The following is a 20,016-nucleotide window of genomic DNA, read 5'->3' as shown; positions in this document are numbered from 1 at the left end:
CACTGTGGGAAGTACCGACCCGAGCATATAGAGCATATATAAAGGGCTTGCTTGCTTGAATAAAGTTGATTCTGATCCAGCACATCGGAGTCCGTGAATCAGACAGACACAGGACACCTTGCTGGTGGGGGCTGAAGCCAAGGGACTGAGTTCCCCAGACCTATCTACCTCTGCTGTTACCAGATTGCCTGCCCCAGTCCTCAGCCATGGGCCCACATTTTCCTTGTTCATGCTTTTACTCTTACTGAAGCAATAGCAGATCATCTTTTTTGCCCTTGACATCCCTTGCAAGCATCAATCCTAAAGGAGCTTTGGCTTTCCTAACACCTTCCCTACTTCCCTGGCAACATTTCTCAATTCCTCCTTTGCGGCCTCTCCCTGCTTTCTGTTCCTGTGTGCTGCCTTTTTGTACTGTTGTTCAGTTGTGAGTTCCCTCTTCAGCCGCTCTGTCTCCTGAGATCTCTGCTTGCTCTCCTGCACATCAGTATGGGCCATTCTTGAGCTTAGAGGATGCTGTCCTGAAAGACCTGCCACCTTTCTTGAGTTCCTCTGCCCTTCAGAGCTGCCTACCATGGGATCCCTCTACCAGTAGGTCCAAGTCTGTTCCTCTGACATCCAGAGTGTCGACTCTGCTACTCTTCCTCCTCATGTCGCTCAGGATCTGGAACTCCACTGTCTCATGGCCACTGCAGGCAAGGCTGATACTGGTTATCACAGCCCTCATCAGTTCCTTGTTGGCAGGTTCCAGGTCCAGGAAAGTGTCACCCTTGGTGATCTATCCGGCTTAGCAGTGCTAAGAAGCTGTCCTCCACACCTTCCAGAATCCTCCGGGACTCTTTGCAGCCTGCTGCATTGCCCTCCCACTGAATGTCTGGGAGATTCAAGTCCCCCCATAAGAACCGGGGTCTGTGATCTACAGACTTCCTCAGGCTGCTCTAAGCCTTTGCAGTTCTGCAACAGCTTGTGCATCTCCACTTCCTCTTCTTTGTGCCCCAGGCTTTGTGCATTTGTGTACATCTGGGCTGCAGAACCTCAGCTGTGGCACCAGGGCAGAGCACAGACTTGTCATGATGATACCTGTTGCCAAGCCAGAAAAAAAGAGAGCTGGCCATGCAGCTGTGGCAGGAGAGGTGCTTGGTCCCTGAGATGACTCTGCAGCACCTTGGCACGCATGATGGAGGTGGCCAGATCTCCGGGAAAGACAAGGTGCCACTGAGAAAGTCCCTGGGCCTGAACAGCCTGCAAGCCAGGCACACTGTGGCTGCATCATTAGCACCGTCCCTGTTCATAGCATGAGGGCTGAGAGAAGGTTTAGGGAGAAAAGAACTAGTGGGGTTTGAAAGTGTAGGTCTGTGTGTGGAGACCTTGGTGTGATGTGCCTTCCATCTTTGCAGCATGCTCGGGTGTAGATGGGATGGTCTTTTCCTAAAGGCAGTGGTGGGAATCCCTTGTTTGGGAACAGGCAGGAAATGCGAGATGCCCTGGGGTGTTTGCCCAGCAACCACTCCAAAAGGGCAAGGACTTTTCCTGGAGGTCCTGTGCTGTACCTGCTAGAAACCTGGTGGTTGTGCTGGACACCCCATGCATCTGACATGGCCCTGCAGGCCTCTTGTCATGATACTAAATCAAGTGTATGCCCTGAACTGCATGAACTGCTTGCAATGTCGGGATCCACATATGTCTCAGATTCATAGTGAGCGGACCTCTTGCAGTAGTAGGCATCAAGTGTCATTTCAGATGGCCAAGGAGATTCTGCACCAGCTGAAGTCCTGGAAGGATATGGGTCTCATAATTGTTCCATCAGAGCAAGGAGAAAGTGGTACGTGTCTTGGATCACCTCTGGCCCTTCAGATGTCCAAGGGGGTGTGTGTGTGTGCGTGTACAGCTGAGTGCCTCCCTCCATCTCCCTTGATTCCAGTGGGAGCTTAAACAAGGAGCTGCCATGCAGACAGGCATTTTGTGCATGCTAAACTTGGGCAAGGGGAATCCCACCTCCTGTGAGTTTGTGGAGAGCACGGGAGGGAACTCTATCCTGTTCCACCCCGAGGCTTCTCAATGAGTACTAGATGTATTGATTAACTCCTCTAAATCATCCCTGAAGCAGGAGCAAACCAACTCCCTTCTTGTGCCTGTGCTCTTATGAGATGGGAGCAGGGCTTTCCAGAGTGGGACGTTTCCACCTCTCTTAGACAGCCATGCTCTGGTGAGACCAACTGCAGTGCTAGAGTCAGTCTCTCCACTGTTTCGAGAGGGACCCTTGGTGATTATTTTCATCTACTTCAGTGGCTATTTCCCAGGGGTGACCCTGCTGCCTTCCAGGAACTGTCAGCCCTGGAAGCCCAGGAAGGTCCCGAGGGTGCCCAGGGGACAGAGAAAGTCACGTCATCAGCTGGGCCTCTGCTCCTGAGCTGGGCTTGGCTCCTGGGGCTGCCGGAGCCCATAGCAACCTGGCAGGTGCTGCAGAGAGCCAGCTCTGTCCAAGTGCAGCTCCTTTTCCTGGAGAAGCAGGACTCAGGACACGGCCTGCAGGGGCCAGAACGAGATGGACATCTCCAAAGTTGAAGAGAGTGGGGAATCAGAGGATGGCTGAGAGCTGCCTGCCGGGAGAAATCTTCCCAGCCCCTAACACAGTAAGTCTGGCTGCAGGGCACCATTGCTGCTGTGGCTGCCGGAGGGTTCCTCTGAAGCTGGCACCTTCCACAGCTGAGAGGGTCTGTCAGGGCGGCTCTGCCAGCTCCTCCTGTTTGGAGCAGGTGGTGCTTTAGAGCAGGGCTTCCCAGCCACACCGTCAGAGGGACAGGCCATCACGGCTACCTTCTGCCAGGGACGGTGCTGGGGTGTGAAGCCAGGGAGTGCCCCCAGGTGTGCGCGGGCTGTAATTGAGAGCAGTGTCCCTGCGACCCAGGGTGCTGTGTGCCCGGGGCAGGGACTCTGCCGCCTGCGAGGGTCAGCACTCAGCCTGCCCAGGGAGCTGCCCAGGGCGCTGCAGGGAGAAGCTCTGGGTGGAAGGAGCGACCCCGAGAAGGGTGGGTTCATCCTCCTGTTGAGAGGGTGCTGCGGGGGTCAGGGCTGCTCTCAGCTCTCGCTCACCCCCAGGATATTTGCAGGGGACCTTTTCAAGCAGACAGCCATGGCCGGGGTTCCCTGAAAGATAAGGACCTTTCCTGAGTCTCTGTTTCCAGTTTCCCACTGTTTGCAGGAGCTGAGAGGTGGGGGTGGGCAAGAGGAGAGGACAGGAGCTGTGAGGTTTGGACAAGAGGCTGATGCTCCCAGACCATTGCAGTGAGAGATCAGTAGTTCAGTGAGGGACCTCATTGCATCCTTTCACCCAGTGCTCTGCCTACAGAAAGCACCACCATCACCTTGCCTGGCCTCACCTGCGTTTGTCTCACCTGCTCCTTAGCACCTGCAAAGCCAGAGATGCCCCTGGGCAGTGCCCTGCTGCTGGGAGGTTTCTGCAGGGCAGGACTGAGTGCCCAGAGGGTGGGATGGGGTCTGTGAGCGCTGGCAGGGAAAAGAGATGGGGCAGAGAAACAGCTGCCAGGAGGAAAAGCTACAGGCAGTGGAGACAGGATCAGCGAGTGGGGGGAAAGTAAAGCCATAAATGCTGTGGGAGGGGGAATTTGGAAAACTCCCAGTCAGTCCCTGCAATGCAGACATCTTCCTCTCAGCAAGCCCCCCGTGTCTCCTCTCCCACCCAGCACAGCCTCTGCCCTCAAGGCCATGGGCTGCAGGGCAGGAGCCCCCTCCTCAGCAGCCTGAGCTGCAGCAGAGCAGAGGGGCATCTCTGCTGTGACGTGCCCATTTCCCACTGCACGGCAAAGGGGCTGAGAGTGACTGTGCTGCGATGCCGCTGCCTGGGAGGTGGTGTGCAGAGCTGGGCGAGGGGAAGGCTTTCCTAACTGCCCGTCTGGCTCTCCCTCCTGGCTTTCCCTTTGCTGGCAGGGTCATGGTACTGCTGCTTGTTTCCTCTCCTCTCTGTGCTGCTCTGCTTCTTGCTGTCCTGCTCTCTGGGGTGAAGGAGAGGGGTTCAGCTGCAGTTAAGGCACTGACCCTGTGGGTCCTGCGTGGAGCTGTCCTCATGGCAGTGATGTGCCCAAGGCCCTTCTAACCTTCTAGGCAATGCATTTCATTTAGCTGGGAGAGGGGCTAGCACAGGGCAGCGGGCAGCAAGACTCCTGCACAGTCCAGATCCCCTGACTCTGTCTGTAGTATATAGACACCGTGAGCCCTTTTCCTGCTGGGACACTTAAGTTCTAATGCTGAGAGAAACTGAAATGCCAAAGATTTCTACTGCATCAAAGAATGCTCCCACGGTGTGACGGAGGCATCTAAAAACTCAGGAAACATAGAATCAGATCCCTCCACTGCAGCCCATTTTCTGAATAAACTGTTGAAGGAGCTTTCCACAAAATGGGTGGCTGTAATCTGCTGCAGAGTGTGTACATCAGAGCTAGTCACGTCCCACTCCCATTGCAGTGCCTGGGGAAAGAGTGCAGAGGGTAAACTGATGTGAGGAGAGGGTCCATCCCACTCGAACAGAGATGTCTAGAAGGGGTCGGGTCAGCCCCTGCCTTCACTCCAGTGTTTCTGTGGCTTGCTGGAGTGGGAGCTGGTGGGGCTGATTGTGACACAGACACCTGTGTTCAGGAGGGCAAGGCTGGGGGAGAGGAATCCCTCGCAAGGGTCTTCTCTTTCAGAGACAGCTGCCATGAGTGCTGTATTCATCTCTCACAAGGATTAAAAGAGGATATTTGCACTAGGTCACTGGACTGAATCCTCTGCACTCAGCTCATGGCACCCATCTCCAGGAATCCCCCCCGAAATCCTGGGGGCAGTTTGACACCTCCATTTACAGCCCCAGCAGAGCAAGACTGACTCCCCTGGAGCCCACACCCAGAGGCCCCTGCTGTGCATGGCACACTCAGCCAGCATAAACCAGAGATGAGAAAGGGGATCTGAACAAAGCGAGAGAAGAAAGGGAATGTGGAGGGTTCTAATAAGACTATTCTGGTTTGGGCTCAGAGAAAACTATTTAACTTATCAATGCCTTTCCTCCTTGGACAGTTCTGAAAGCTCAGAAGAAGCAAATGCCCAACAGCAGTTTCCCAGATGAGTTCCTCCTCCTGGCATTTGCGGATACCCGAGGGTTGCAGCTCTTGCACTTCTCCCTCTTCCTGGGCATCTACCTGGCTGCCCTCCTGGGCAACATCCTCATCATCACAACAGTAGCCTGCGACCACCGCCTCCACACCCCCATGTACTTCTTCCTCCTCAACCTCTCCCTCCTTGACCTTGGCACCATCTCCACCACTGTCCCCAAATCCATGGCCAATTCCCTGTGGGACACCAGGGCCATTTCCTACTCGGGATGTGCTGCCCAACTCTTTTTTCTTGCCTCTTTCATTCTGTCTGAGTGTTCTCTTCTCACAGTCATGGCCTACGATCGCTATGTTGCCATATGTAAACCCCTGCACTATGGGACCATCATGGGCATCAGAGCATGTGTCAAAATGGCAGCAGCTGCCTGGGCCAGTGGCTTTCTCAGTGCAGTGCTGCACACTGGGACCACATTTGGAGTAACATTCTGCCATGGCAATGCCCTGGGTCAGTTCTTCTGTCAAGTTCCCCCGATCCTCAAGCTCTCCTGCTCAGACTCCTACCTCAGGGAACTTGGGGTTATTGTGCTTAGTGCCTGTTTAGGCTTTGGGTGTTTCATCTTCATTGTGGTGTCCTATGTGCAGATCTTCACTGCTGTGCTGAGGATCCCCTCTGAGCAGGGACAGCACAAAGCCTTCTCCATGTGCCTCCCTCACCTGGCCGTGGTCTCCCTGTTTGTCAGCACCATCATATTTGCCCACCTGAAGCCCCCCTCCCTCTCCTCCCCAGCTCTGGATCTGGTGGTGGCTGTTTTGTACTCGGTGGTGCCTCCAGCAGTGAACCCCCTCATCTACAGCATGAGGAACAGGGAGCTCAGGGATGCCCTGAAGAAACTGATTCACCTGCTTTTAGTGCAGCAGCAATGAGCTGCCCATCCCTCTTCACAAGTGGTTTCTAAGTACCTCAGACAAGTCTTGTGCTTTGGGCATTCTTGCTGTGATCATCATGTTTGTGCAGAAGTGTTGGAATTCATCCCACTTCCTCACAGCCATGAACCCAGTCTGCCTGACCCAGAGGTATTATGTAAATGTCTCTCACTGCGTCAGAGTTGGCCTCTCTGTAATAAAAGGGGATTTCCCCAGCGCAGTGCTTGAAGGTTGGGCTCTCCTTTAAGAGCTGGAGCCAAGAATGTGCTCAGGGACTTTCCCCCTGAAAGGGCCTGTTGCTTTTCCGGGGCTCTCCCTGGGCTCAAGGCAATGAGCTTAGAGGTGATGTGTTAGGGAATGAGGGCTGGATTCAGCTCTCGCTTGTGGGTGCCCAGTGCTCCTGGAGATGGTGAATGGTCAAGTGGTATCTCCCATAGGACACGGCTGGACACCGATGCCCGTCCTTCTCAAAGGGAATATGGATCCATCAGGAGAGCACAGGGCATCCCCAAGGGCACCACGTGCTTAGGGGTGGGCAGTGAATAGAGCTTCTCAAAATGCAGTGGAGTCATCCAGAGGGAAAGCGGTAAAGCAGTGAATGTGCAGGCTAGTGAGAGCTCTGCAATCCCACGAGAGGCAGTGGGGTCCAAGGACACCCAGGGAAGGGATCCTGCAGAGTGGTCCATGTCACCTTCAATGAGAAGCCATGGGCTGGATCTAGCGACACGCCTGAACACAGCCTGAGCCATTTGAAATGCCCTGTAATTGCTCAGAGCATCGTCCATGGCCACAGGGCAACAGATGTCTCGGTAGGCGGTTGTCAGATGCAATGATGCCCATCCAGCTGGGTCTGCTTCCCACCCCCAAGGCAATCACCGGTGCAGAGTCACACTGTGGCCCCAGGCCACCACATCCCACTTGCTCTGCTGAGCAGCACTGCCAGCTCAGAGCCCCATGAGGAGCACAGGGTTGGGTCCAGGAACAGCCAGGTGGGCAGAACCCATGCACTGCCCTGGGGAAAGACTCTCCCGGGAGCAGGGACATCCCTGGAAGAGCAAAGGAGCAATTGTGTGCTGGCAAGGAGGAATAAACGAGAAGGAGAAATCTGTTCCTGTGGAGGTCAAGTAAGGGCAGGCTGCTGTGTCCCTGGGGCAGCAGGAGCTGCCTGAGGAGCCCCAGGGCAGGGAGCCTTGTGCTGTGCTGGAGAGAGGGGCTGGCACGGGGGGCTGCAGGCAGTCTGGGGTTAGGGAATCTCCTGTGCACAAGAACAAGGGAGATGCAGAGTGTCACTGTGCTCTGCCTCCTTGTGCCACGGGGGCCTGTTCCAGCTTGGAGGCTGATGGGGCAGCTGACATGTACATCCCTGCCCCCCAGACCTGCTGTGCCTGCCGGGAGGCAGGGGATGTGGTGTGAGTGCCCAGAGCTCTGTAGCTCTCTGCTGTGGAGCCACCACCAGCCTGGTCTGCTCTGCTGGGTGGGCTGGGGAGAGGGCAGGGGAGGTGGGGAGAGCCAGGGAGGGGCTGAGCTGGGCTGGAAAGGGCCCAAGAGAGGCAAACACCAATGTTAGCTGAGATGTGTGACTGGGCAGGGTGAGGACACACACTGGGGGGTTTGTGGTGCAGAGCCAGGTCTCATGCAGGGGAGCCGAGACATGTTAGCACAGAAGAGAGGAGGCCGCTCTGTGCCCGTGGTTGCACGGACTGATGGGGAAGGTGCCCCCAGGCATTCGTCCCAGACCAGCCTCTCACATGGGCTGTTTCCAGCCCTGGCCGCACACCCCAGGTTTATGGGTGCATTTCCCTGGGTGGCCAGCTCCGTCCTGCTGGGCTCAGGGCCTGTGTCGAGGGGAACAGCCAGCCCTGCCCGGCCTCTCTCCCAGCCCAGACCCCAGCAGATCCCGATGGATGGCTGTGTGCTCAACCCCACGCGGGACATGGCCAGAGCTGTGCAGGGCCCAGGCGCTGAGGGAGGCTGTCAAAGCAGGAGGGCTGTGGGGGACGGGGCACCAAGGGCTGTTGTGGATATTGTGCTGGGGGGTGTTTCCCCACCCCTGAAGGCACCCTGCCCTGTGCGCTGCTTGCACAGCAGAAGTGGGGCCATGTGCAGGCGCAGGGACAGGGCACAGATGGGAGCCACGATGCTCCTCACTGCTCCACTGCAAAAGAGAAGCTCCCCGAGCTCTCCCAGCCCTGCTCCACCAGCTCTTGTCCCTGCTCCAGCCATGCCAGAGCAGAGGCCGAGGACCAAGAGGGCCCTCAGGCAAAGCTGTGCCAGCCTCGGGGAGCTGCCCTGAGCACCAGGACAGGCAGAGCACCCTCCTCCTATGTCCCCACCATCCTGCGAGGGTGGCAGGGGCACCAGGGAAATGGCCTGTTTCTGCCTGGGGTCAGAGTGGGACTGTTGCATGGAAGGTGAACACAACAGCCACTGCGCTGCAGAAACACGGGCCACCACCCCTCACTGCAGCCCCCACTGCCCTCCTGCCCCCATCCCTGCTTACTTGCCCCACCCCTCACTGCCCCATCTCCTCTCCCCTCTCCCCATACCACTGGGATCGGCAGTGCAGCAGGAGCTGGAACAGCCTCACAGCTGCTGCCTGGCCCCTGCCCTCCCCAACTCCCCCTGAAACATTGCATCCATCTTCAAGAAGGACAAGAAAGAGGATCTGGGGAATGATGGGCTGGTCAGCATCACACCAGGGATCAACACATCTTCCTGGAAGCTAGTTCCAGTCACCTGAAGGGACTGGGAACAGCCAGCATGAAGCCATCAAGTCAAATTGTTGACCAACCTCTTTGCATTCTGTGATGGGATGACTGGCTGTGCAGACCAGGGGAGTGCAGTGCCTGTTGCATGCCTTGCATTTAGGAAGGCCTTTGACATGGTCTTCCCTAGCACCTTTGTAGCCAGACTGGGGAGAGTGAGGACGGAGGAGTAAGCAATGGAGTGTGGGGGAAACTAGCTGGAGGCTGCCTGGCTCGAAGGGTGGAGAACAGTGGTACAAAGTCCAAGCGACTAATGGTTACCAGTGACGTTCTTCAGAGTCAATACTGGAGCCAATGCCTTCTGTCTTTAGGAATGATTTTGATGGTGGGACGGAGTGCACTCTCAGCCAGTTCATGAACGATCCCCAACTGGAGATGAGTGGTTGACATGCTGGAGGGCAGGGCTGCTCAGCAGAGGGGCAGCGACAGCCTGGTGATGCGGGCTGAAAGGGGCCTAGGGAGTTCAGCCATGTCCTGTCCCTGGGAGGAAATAACCCTGTGCAGCAGGGTAAGCTGGGGTGGACTGGTTGAAGAGCAGCTTTGCAGGAAAGGAGCTGGGTGTGCTGGTGTTCAACAAGTTGACAAGAAGGCAACAGGGTTCTCTTGTAGCAAAGACAGCCCCCGTTATCGTGGGTTGGATCAGCAAGAGTACAGACAAGTGCAGGGCAAGTGCAGTGGGACAGATGAAATACCCTGCAGTCTCCACCAAAAAGAAGCAAAATAAAGGGCAGAACTGACAGACTACCAATACTGGGGAGAGCGGTATGATCAACAGAGTGCCCAGGGACTGCCAACATTTTAAAGCAATCAAAACAAGAAAGGCCTTTCTGCCAGTTGCCAAGTGGCTGGAGCCAGAGGTACCCAGGCTTGCTCAAGGTGAGAGGTCCAGAGAGACGATTTCTTTACTCAACCACCAAGCGCATGGCTAGGATTATAATGTTCTAGTGAGAGAACATGTTTTTTGCAAGTCTAGCTTTTTAATTAAAGCATTAGGACTCATACTCACACCAAATGGGGGAAGGGCAAGCAAAAAAAAAAAAAAAAAAGAAGAAGAAGGAAAAAACACTTCCCATTGGCTTCAGTGGCTGTGGGATGAAGCCTACATTTGGTTTGAAAGAGAAAGGATTAGGACTGAATGTCAGGCAGGTGACTATAAACTACCTGATGCTTTCTATACTCTTCAGTGTCTCATTGTCTTCGTCACTCCTCAGTCTATACTGCACTCTATTTTCTCCCCTGCATCATGGATCATCCCTCTGGAGAAAGAGCTGAGTCCAGGGACACGCCATGCCGATAATCTGGGCATCGTGGGGAGCCCACTGCAAGAGTAAGTGTGTGCATGAGAGCTCACAGCAAAGGCCTGGGCAAGCCAAGGAGCAGGGACCCTCCCCAGGTGCCAAGGATCCCAGTCCCTGAGCCACAGGGCTGGGTACAGCCTCCTCCGATTGCTCATGACAGGAGCTCAGGACACCCACCACAGAGTCCAAGAAGTTTCTGTGGGAGAGGTGGAGGAAGAAAGTAGAAACAACTCCAAAGAGGGGGAATGAAGGCAGCAGTCCCACGGGTAAACATCTCCAAATACGGGTGGATTTTACCCCCTCTCTGGCAGAGCTGTTTCTTCCATGGGCAGCAGTACCTGGGGGAAGAAGGGCCTTTGCTGACACCCCCTGTGGCATAGAGGGCATCAGGGTTGGAGACACCCCTTCCAGCCAAGGGGCAGTTGCTGGGCACTCAAACAAAGGTTTCAGTCGGGGACCTCAAAGCTCTGGGACCAGTGTGGAAGGCAGCAGTGAGTGGCAGTCCTGCGGCTACACTGAGAATTTCATTCTGTTGAGCTAAACCAGGACCCCAGGGACTCCCTGCAGCCGGCTGGATGGGCACAGATGGGACCTGGCCCTTCCTGCTGCTCCTGAGCATGTCATTCAAGGAAGTGCTGGAAGAACAGGCCTGGAGGGATCCTCATGGCACTGCATTGCCTGTGGCTGTGATAACTGATTGTCTCCCTCCTGCAAACGCTTCCTGGGTCAGGTGCTTGGGGACAACCATCTGGCAGTGCTCATGGAAATCCATCAGGACCATGCCCTGTGGGTGGACAAGGGGACCTCAGGCACTTGTCACCCTGTTGGAGAGCAGCTTGGAGAGCAGAGACCTGGGGGGAGGAAAGAGAGGTCCCATGGCTGGCAGAGTGAAGGTGCTGCTGTGTGCCTGTGGCCAGGGCACTGCCACCTCCGAGGCCCTCTCCTAGCTCCTGAGAAGCTCTTGCAGAAGCAAGCAAACCCCAGAGAACAACCTTCCCCACCTTGCTGGGAGTCAAGGAGAGGGTCACTTCTGTGAGAGAACATGACAGGCCAGGAGCAGGCACATGGCTGGGGTTTGTGCTTGTGAGGTCACTTCTGCCCCAGGACCTGATAGGCCAGCAGCAGGCACAGGGCTCACATATGGGGCTGTAAGGTCACTGCTACCTCAGAACCCGGCAAAGGGCTTCGGTGCTGATTGTGAGGTCACTTCTGCCTCAGTACCTGATTGGTTGGTGTAGGTTCCTGGAAGTCACCTGTGCCGGTGCTGCTGTTAGGCCAGAACCAGGTTAATTGGCACAGGAGACTGTCCTGGAGGGCAGAGAGGCCATGGATCCCTCGTGGATCTTCAGGGACAACGTCCTCAAAGCCCAGGAACAAGCCAGTGTGATGTGATGGGAGTCAAGCAGGGCCTGGCAGGAGAACCGCATGGATGACCAGGGGCACCCTGACTTAGGAGTTCAGCCACAGGAAGGAAGTTCCCGGAGGGTGGAAGAGGGAAGAGGCTGCCCAGGAGGCAGACAGAAACCTTGCCTGTGGGTGCAGCGATGGAGCTAGGAAAGCCAAAGCTCAGCTGGAGCTGGAGTTGGAGCTGGAGCTCGCAAGGGGTGGGGAGGGCAACCAGCAGGGCTTTTGTAAGCCTGCTGGCAGCACAAGGAAGGCAACTAAGGAAAAAGTGCTCTCACTGCTCAGGGGGCAGGGGACATAATGACAAAAAAGCTGGATATCTCCTTGTCTTTTCTACCTTCCATGCTACTGGTAAGACCTGCCCCCAGGCCCCCCTGGTCCCCAAGGCTCTTAGTGCCCGTGTGACATTGCTCTTGATTGTCTTTGAAATGTCCGTGCAAGCAGGAAGGTTCCTGCTATCTGGGAAAAGGCAGACATCACACCCATTTCCAGAGAAGGGCAAGAGGAATAATGCAGGTCAGCTTCATGCGAGTCCCTGGGAAGGTGATGCAGCAAATGCTGCTGGAAACCATCTCCAAGCATCTGGAGGGCAAGGATTGGCAGAGCCAGCATGGGCTGACCAAAGGGGAATGGAAACTGTGCCTGACCAACCTGATTGCCTTCTACCATAAGACTGTGGGCACAAGGGGAAAGCAGGGGACTTTGTGTGCCTTCATTTTGGCAAGGCCTTTGACACAGTTGTCCATGTTCTACCTGTAGCAAACTGTTGAGATCTGCAAACTGAAAGACAGAAGTATGTCAGTTTAACTATAGTTGTTCCTCGGCAGAAAATTTCCCCATTGAGAGTGTTGGTAGCAAATATGGCATGACGAATAGCTGTATATGTGCATGTATATACTCAAAGAGAGGAAGTAGTTACTGTAGTGCATGGACATGGTGCTTCCAATAAAAAGGAAAGGAAAAATTCAAAAGAATTGACAAATAATATTTGAAGTTCTGGAAATGCTGTGTTCGCAGGCAGTGCTGGGGAGTGTGATCCAGGAGCTACGGGAACCTTTCTGGAGCATTAGCTGGTCACCAGCAGAAGTCTCCCAAGATCTCTCAGGGAGACACCTTATTTCTCTCCATTGCCTAGAAGGGGAAGTGCAGGCAGCTGGATTAGGCAGAGACATCTGCATGGAAGGGTCTGGCACTGGGTGAGATCAGCCTCCTCCCTGTTGCTGCCTAAAATCGGTTACACTTCATTGACCATGCAGCTAGATGTTTAGGGCCTCCTTTAAAACAGCACTGCAACACAGGTATGTTGAGATTGGCGCCAATTTGGCCATCCAAATATATCGCATTTCACTGAAGCTGGTCACCCTGTTTTCCACTACTGGTCAAGAGAACTCAAGCCCTCAGAGTGCGCCTTGCTCTTTGGAAAGAGTGAGGAGTGGCATGGAGAGCCCTGGGTAGGGAGTGGTTTTGGTGAGCACTGGACTGTGTGTGAAAAAGAGAGTCATCTTTTTTAATGGTGTAGGCCTGATTATAACAGAAATGTTTAGAAAATGACAATAAACATGAAATTAATTAAAAAAAACCCTAAAGCAAAGAATATTTTTTTACACTCTTCAGCTTTTAACAGTCTTTGTATTATTATAATCCTCCTTGTTGGTGTTTGGGGCGGATTGTGTGTGTGTGTGTGTTTTTTTTTTTTAAAGGAAACTGATTTCCAGACCTGGGGTGAGATGCAGTGACAGGGACATGGACATGTGGGGCCTTTGTAGGAGCCCTGGTCCCCTCTGCCCAGCCTCTGTCTGCAGCGCAGAGGGGCTCCGGTCTCCCACAGGTCAACTCTGAGAGCTGCCAGGTGCAGGCAGGTACCTCACATACACCAGGGCCTCTCCAAGTGCCACTGCATGCTTGTGATTAGACACCTGAGCTCTGTATGAAAAGGTGAGGGACTGTTTAAAACTGTTTTAAAAATATGAGCACCTTTTCCTCAGCTGCAATAATTCAATAATTTTAATAAATTGTCCACGTTTTCCTTTGAGGAACTCCTGGAAATCTTCAGGAAGGGTATGAATCTCAGGAGAAGAAATACTGATCTCCCTCAAACTTGCATTCTCACTGCTCTGTCTCTTCTACTGTGCTTTTAACCTCACCAATCTTTCACATCTTTCCCCATGCCCTGATTAAACTGATCATTTCTACAGTCATCTTTGCATCGGATTATGTGTAGAAAGTAACTTTCCATAGTTTTCCATTTCTCCTCCTGCTCTTACTCTTCAATCACTCAGATAGTTCACCTTGCCTCCTCTTCCAGAAGTCTCATTGTTTCTTTAGACAGCTCCTGAATTGTGTTGCTATCTCTCCTTTCCTGTCTGGCTGTCAAAAATATTTCTAGCAAGGTTATTCCTTGTGGAAAGTGAACATTACTGGAGGCACCTTGGACTTAGCATGCAGTTAAGGAGTGTATTTTATTTTTCATTCAAATGTATCATGTTTTGTTGTTTTGATCACAGTTCAGAATTATCCTCCTATGTCTCTTTGCAGCTAGTTCTCGAAGGAAAGCAGGTGGGAATCGGTGCATAGAGGCTGTAACACTCAGCTACAGACGCCAGTGGAAAAAAGGGTTGATTTTTACAAGAGTGATGTAGGTCCCCAGTGGCTGATGAGAGAAATGGTGGGGCTGGGGAGATGGGAGGAAGGCTGTTTGTACATGTCTGCTGTCAAAAATCCTGCTTTTCTCACACATCAGGATTCATTGGGAGACCCTCTGAGTCGCTATGAATTGGAGAATGTAGATATCACTTGTTCTGTAAGCTGAAAAGTAAAGAAAACTTTGAAAGACAGAATCTGTTGTCTTTTTCTAGGTGCTCATTGATATCTTCCTCTTGTAAAGACACTCCTGAAACCTCTCCAATTAGCCACTCCAGATCTGAAGAACTGAGGGAAATTATGGAGATAGACCTGGCTCCCTAGGGCTTTTTGCATTGCAGTGACCCCTCAGCAGGGGTATTTAGTGCTGAGTCCCTGAATCAGATTCTGAGAGGAGAATGAACCAACCTCTCAAGAAGTTGAATTCAGAAGCAAATCCCAAAGTTTCTTGGAGTATTAATGGGTCCCCCTGAGGGCCATTCCTCACAGGGCCTCTCCAGGGGCTGATGAGAGCAGAGGCAGTTGTTACAGGTAGGTAAAGAAAATGTGCAGATGGCTCTGATGCCTAGAAAACCTGGATGTGTTTTATCATACCACATGGCCATCACTGACACCCAGCCCCTGAGTAGGGTGATGGTTTCCCTCACGCTTTGCTCAGGGCTCTTTGTGGGGGCAGTGTGAGGGTGGGGGTGTGCCACACTGAGTGAGGGACAGTGAGATGGCACCATGCAGCCCCCCCCCCCCCAACCAGCAGGAGGAGGAAACAAGGCCCTGGACTACAAGGACATGGTGTCTTCTGGCAGGCCTCAGTGGCAGATACAGCAGCCATAGACAAGAGGACAAAGATCTCAGTCCTGTCAGAAGCTTTCAGCCTTGGCAGTGCCCCTGGCCTTCTCCACCCCAGGCTGTCCTACACTGTCCCATGCCTGCACCTGCTCCACTGCAGCCTGTAGACACCCAGCCTGCTTCCCCACCTTGCTCTCACCCAGGGATCTGCCCACCTTTGCTGATGTCTCTCCATCCTCCCTTGCTTTTCCTTCAAACACAAAGCCAGGGGCTCACCGCAGGCTCCCTCTGCCTGACCTCTTGCACCACAGCACTACCCTTCAAGGGGCATTTCTTTCTCTAACATCCATTCTGAACCTCTCAAGCTGAAGATTGTGGCTGCTTCTCCTTCCCATGCTGCTTTCCACTACCAAAAAAGGGCCACCATTTCTTAAATCACCCTTCAAGCACTCACGGGCTGCTACTCTAGTGCCCTTAGCCTCCACTTCACCAGGATAATGTAGCCCAGGTCCCTCGGCCTCCCTGTACAGCTCATGTGCTGCATGACCCAAACCCCCATCTTGGCAGACCTCTGGACCCTCTCCGGGTCCTCCCCATTCCTCCAGCACTGGGTGTACCACACGTGGACACACTGTTCTCCAGATGTGGCCACCCCAGTGCTGAGTGGAGGGGGATAAAAACTGTCCTCATCTGGCAGACCACACGCTTCCTAGTGCTGCCCCCTATGCAGCTGGCCTGATCTGTGGTGAGCATGCACCACAGGCTCATATGGCATCCCTCATGATGTCCAGGCCCTTCTCCTCAGGGTCACTCCCCCAAGGCAGGACCTGACACTTCTCCTTGCACAACTTCAGGAGGTTTCTCTTGGCCTCATCTCCAAGCTTCTCAAGGTCCCTCTCAGCTCAAGCTCCTCTGTGTCAGCTGTGAATGTGTGCGTGCAGATGGCTCATCCTATCTTGCCATGCCTCTGACAGGATAACAGCATGACCAACTGCAGGACACCATAGATAATAAAGGTGGTACTGTTGTAAAGGAACTGCTGGAAACGGTTGAAATGAGCATAGCCATGGGGAAGCTGAATGTTTTCCCTAAGGTCAACAAGGGAAGGTCCAGGATGGAAGGAAATGCAAAATCATTCAGGCTGGAAGGGACCTCCGGTTGTCTCTAGCCCAACGTGCTTCTCACAGCAGGCTCAGCTGTCAGCTTCAAGCAGGTTGCTGAGGGCTTTAGTCGTTTAGGACTTGAAAACCTCTGAGGATGGAGGTGGCACAACCTCTCTGGGCAACCTGCCCCACTGCTTCACTCTTTGGATGGGTAAAATATTTTTGCTTATCCCTAGCCTGAATCTCTCTTGTTTCAGGTAATGCCCACTGGGCCTCCTCCTCCCATGGCACACAGTGGTGAAAAGGCTGCCTTCATCTTCTTGATGACCTCCTGGTAGGTATGGGCAGCCTGTTGTTAGATCTCCCCTTCTCCAGGCTGAACAAGCCCAGCTCCCTTATGCTGCCACAGAGACAACGATTCCCGATATGACTCTCCGTAAAGAGCCTGGTTCTTTATTGGCAGTAACCTGGAGTTGGGAAGCTGCTACGTGTCCCCCTAAACCCCTTCCCTTTTCCAGGCTGAACAAGCCCCCTTCCCTCAACCTTTCCTCACAGGGCAAGTGCTCCAGCCTCCAAACACCTTGAACTCTGAGTGATCAGCAGCGTTCTTCTACAGGGGGTCCTTAATGGATGGCGTATCTAGATGTGCGCTGAGGAGTGCTGAGTAGAGGGGGATAATCACTTCCCTCCGTATCCTGGCAATGCTGCTGTTCATGGAGCCCAGGATGCTGGGGCCTCCACTGCTTCCAGGGAACACTGCTGGCTCATGTTGAGCTCCCTGCCCACAAAGACTGCCACATCCTTTTCTGCAGAGCTGCTGCCTGGCCAGACACTCCCGCCCATATCACTGCAGGATGTTGGTCTATCCCAGGTGAAGAAGCTGGTATTTGTCCTTGTTGCATTTCACAGAGTTCCTGACATCCCTTTCTTCCTGCCTGCTGAAGTCCCTCTGAATGGCAGCCCTCAAGCACCTGACTGTTCTGCCCCATTAGCTTTCAGCTTCAACTCAGATAAGAGGTGTGTCCTCCACGTTACTGATGAAGCTGTTAGACAGGTCAGGTCGCAGTATAGATCCCCCTGCGCCCTCCATCTGTCACTGGCTCCTCGGTAAAGCCTGACCCATTCATAAAATCCATCTGACCTCCATCATCCAACCAGCTTTCCACCCATCTGGATGTCTACTGTAGCCTACCATGATGCCTTACTTGTATACGAGAACATTGTGGCAGACAGTGTCAAACATCTTGCCTAAAAACAGGGTAAATGACTGCTCTCTGCTCTGCTACAAGTACAGTTCTGTTATCACAGAAGGCAACCAGGTTGGTCAGGAATGATTTCCCTGCAGGAAATCCATGCTGAGTGTTGCAAGGCACCTTCTTCTCCTTCATGTGCTCAGAAAGGTGATCCAAGATGAAGAGCTCCTTGACACACTCCTCACTCCAGGGAGGTTGAACAGCCTGCAGCTGCCTGTGTTGTCCTCATGGACTTTTTTGAAGATGGGCACAACATATTCCTTTTTCTGGTCATTGGGACCTCCCCTGATCTCCACAACCTTTCCAAGATGATAGTGAGTGGCCTTGCTATGGCAGCAGCCAGCTCTCTCAATGTCCTCCCATGCAGCCCATCCAGTCCTGCAGATCTGTATGGGTTGAGTTCCTGTAAATCACCCCTCACTTAGCCCTCAGGTGGGTTTTCTTGTCTGGAGTCCTGACTCTATGCACAACAGCCTAGGAGACCTGGTTGGTGAAGCCAAGAAGGCATTCAGTTCCTCTGACCTGCCTGGATCTGCTGTTTTTAGAGTTCCTGCCCCATGCAGCCATGAGCCCACATTTTCCTTGTTTATTCTTTCACTGTCACTGAAGCAGTAGCAGCTCTTCATGCTTATGACATACCCTGCAAGTGTCTATCCTAGGGGAGCTTTGATGTCCCTAACACAATCCCGACCTTGCTGGACAGTATTTCTAAATTCCTCCTTTGCAGCCTCTCCTTTCTTCCCTTATGCAGCCTTATTGCCCTAGAGCTCAGGCAGGGGTTCCCTGTTTAGCCAAGCCAGGATCTGGAGATGTCTACAAGTTTTACAACCTGTCAGTATGGAGCATTGGTGGGGCTTTGTGGGTGCTGTCCTTAATGATCTGCCAGCTTTCCTGAGCTCTTCTGCCCTCCAGAGCTGCCTCCCTTTGTCCATCCCATGGAAGAGCTCCATGCATCTGAGCGTCGCTTTCACACAAAGGGCATCCCCCCTCCTCCTCTTCCCTTTCAGTCTCTCCTGAAGGATTTGTACCCACCATCACAGCACTCAAGTCATGGAAGTGATCCCACCACATCTCAGCTGTGGCAGTCCTGTGATGGCTTGTACATCTCCATTTGCCTGTGCCTGTATTTGTTTGCATATATTTTGATTTCAGCACCTCAGCTGTAGCACCGACTGGAGATTTGCCAGAGGCAAACCTGTTACCAAGGACCTGCTGCATGCACAAGCTTTGATTAAGAGCAGAGACATGCTGGCATAGATGGCAGGTGGCAATGTAATGGTGAAATGAGGTTCCCACTAACAGAGCAAAGCCTGCAGTGCCCAAGGCCAGGAGGAAACAGAGCTGGGCCGTGCTGGAATGGCAGGAGAGGGGTTTGCTGCCCAGGCTGACCCTGCAGCACCTTGGGCTTATGACATAGGTGAACTGATCCCCAGGAAGGACAAGGTGCCCCAGAGAAAGTCCCTGGGCCTGGAAAGCCTGTGATGCAGCCAGCCTGTGGACATGCTTACCACAGTCCCTGTTCATATCATCTGGGGGAGAAAAGCGGTTCAGAGAGAGGAGAGCTAGAAGGGTTTTAAGAGTGCAGGGACATGAGTGGAGACCTTGGTGTGATGGGCCTCTCATTTATGAAGCATTCTTGGATGTAGATGGGATGGCTTGGCCTGAAGGTAGTAGATGGCATTCAGTTGTTTGGGCACAGGTAGGACACCTGAGAGGCCCTGGGACACTTGCCCAGCAAGCACTCCAAAAGGGCCTGGCTTTCCTGTAGGTCCCATGCTATATCGGTGAGAGACATGTGTCTGTACGGGATGCCCCAGGAATCTGACATGGACTGCAGGCCTATTTTTGTCATTAAAGGAAGCACCTGCATTGAATGACATCAGCTGTTTTCAGTGTAGGGATCTGCTTTTGACTCAGCTTCATAATGAGTGGAGCTCTAGTGGTAGCAGGCATCTGGTGTCATTTCACATTGCCTGGGAAATTCCCCACCTGGCCCCACATGGGTCTCCAGCAGGATGTAGGTCTCATAGCTGCTCCATCAGAGCAAGAAGACACTGGCACATGCCTTGGACCTCTGTATCTTCAAATGGCAGCAGGTGTTGCCATGCAATTGACTTCCACCCTCCATTTCCGGGGATTATAATGGGAGCACAGACAAGGAGTTTGCATGCAGCCATCTCTGTTGTGCTCACTTCAGGCTGGGCAAAGGGAATCCCACCTCCTGCATGTTTGTGGAGTTCACAGGAGGAAGCTGAATCCCACTCCATTCCAGGGGCCTCTAAACTGTCATGTGATGCCCAGATTGACTCATCTGGATCAATACCTGAGCCATGGGAAAATCACCTCCTCCTTGTCCTTGTCTAGGTGTCCTGTATAGTTAGGAGATGGAAATAGGGTCTTCCCAAGGGGGACGTTTCCATCTCTCATAGCTGATCTGTTAAAGAATATTGGACTGAAGCTGCCTAGAGTTAGTTGCTTAGCATTAGGCCGTGAAAGCGAACTAGAGATGAACCCTTATGCTTGTGCAAACATGCATGAGTTAACACTACTTAGATAATACTTGCTTAGCATTAGTAGCTAAATTTGCTGAAGCCTTAGGCTGCACTGAGAAAATATGTTGAATTTTTACCTAGTTACGTAAAGGAAGGCCCCAGGGCGGGTTCAAGCTGGAAGAGAAGAAACTTACAACCGACAGCAGAAGCCGCAACTGTAGAGATAAGAAAAGAGGTGGCCCGCCTAGA

Source organism: Dromaius novaehollandiae, unplaced genomic scaffold (genome assembly GCF_036370855.1).
Source record: "Dromaius novaehollandiae isolate bDroNov1 unplaced genomic scaffold, bDroNov1.hap1 HAP1_SCAFFOLD_30, whole genome shotgun sequence".
Lineage (NCBI taxonomy): Eukaryota > Metazoa > Chordata > Aves > Casuariiformes > Dromaiidae > Dromaius > Dromaius novaehollandiae.
Note: the sequence above shows the minus strand (reverse complement) of the source record.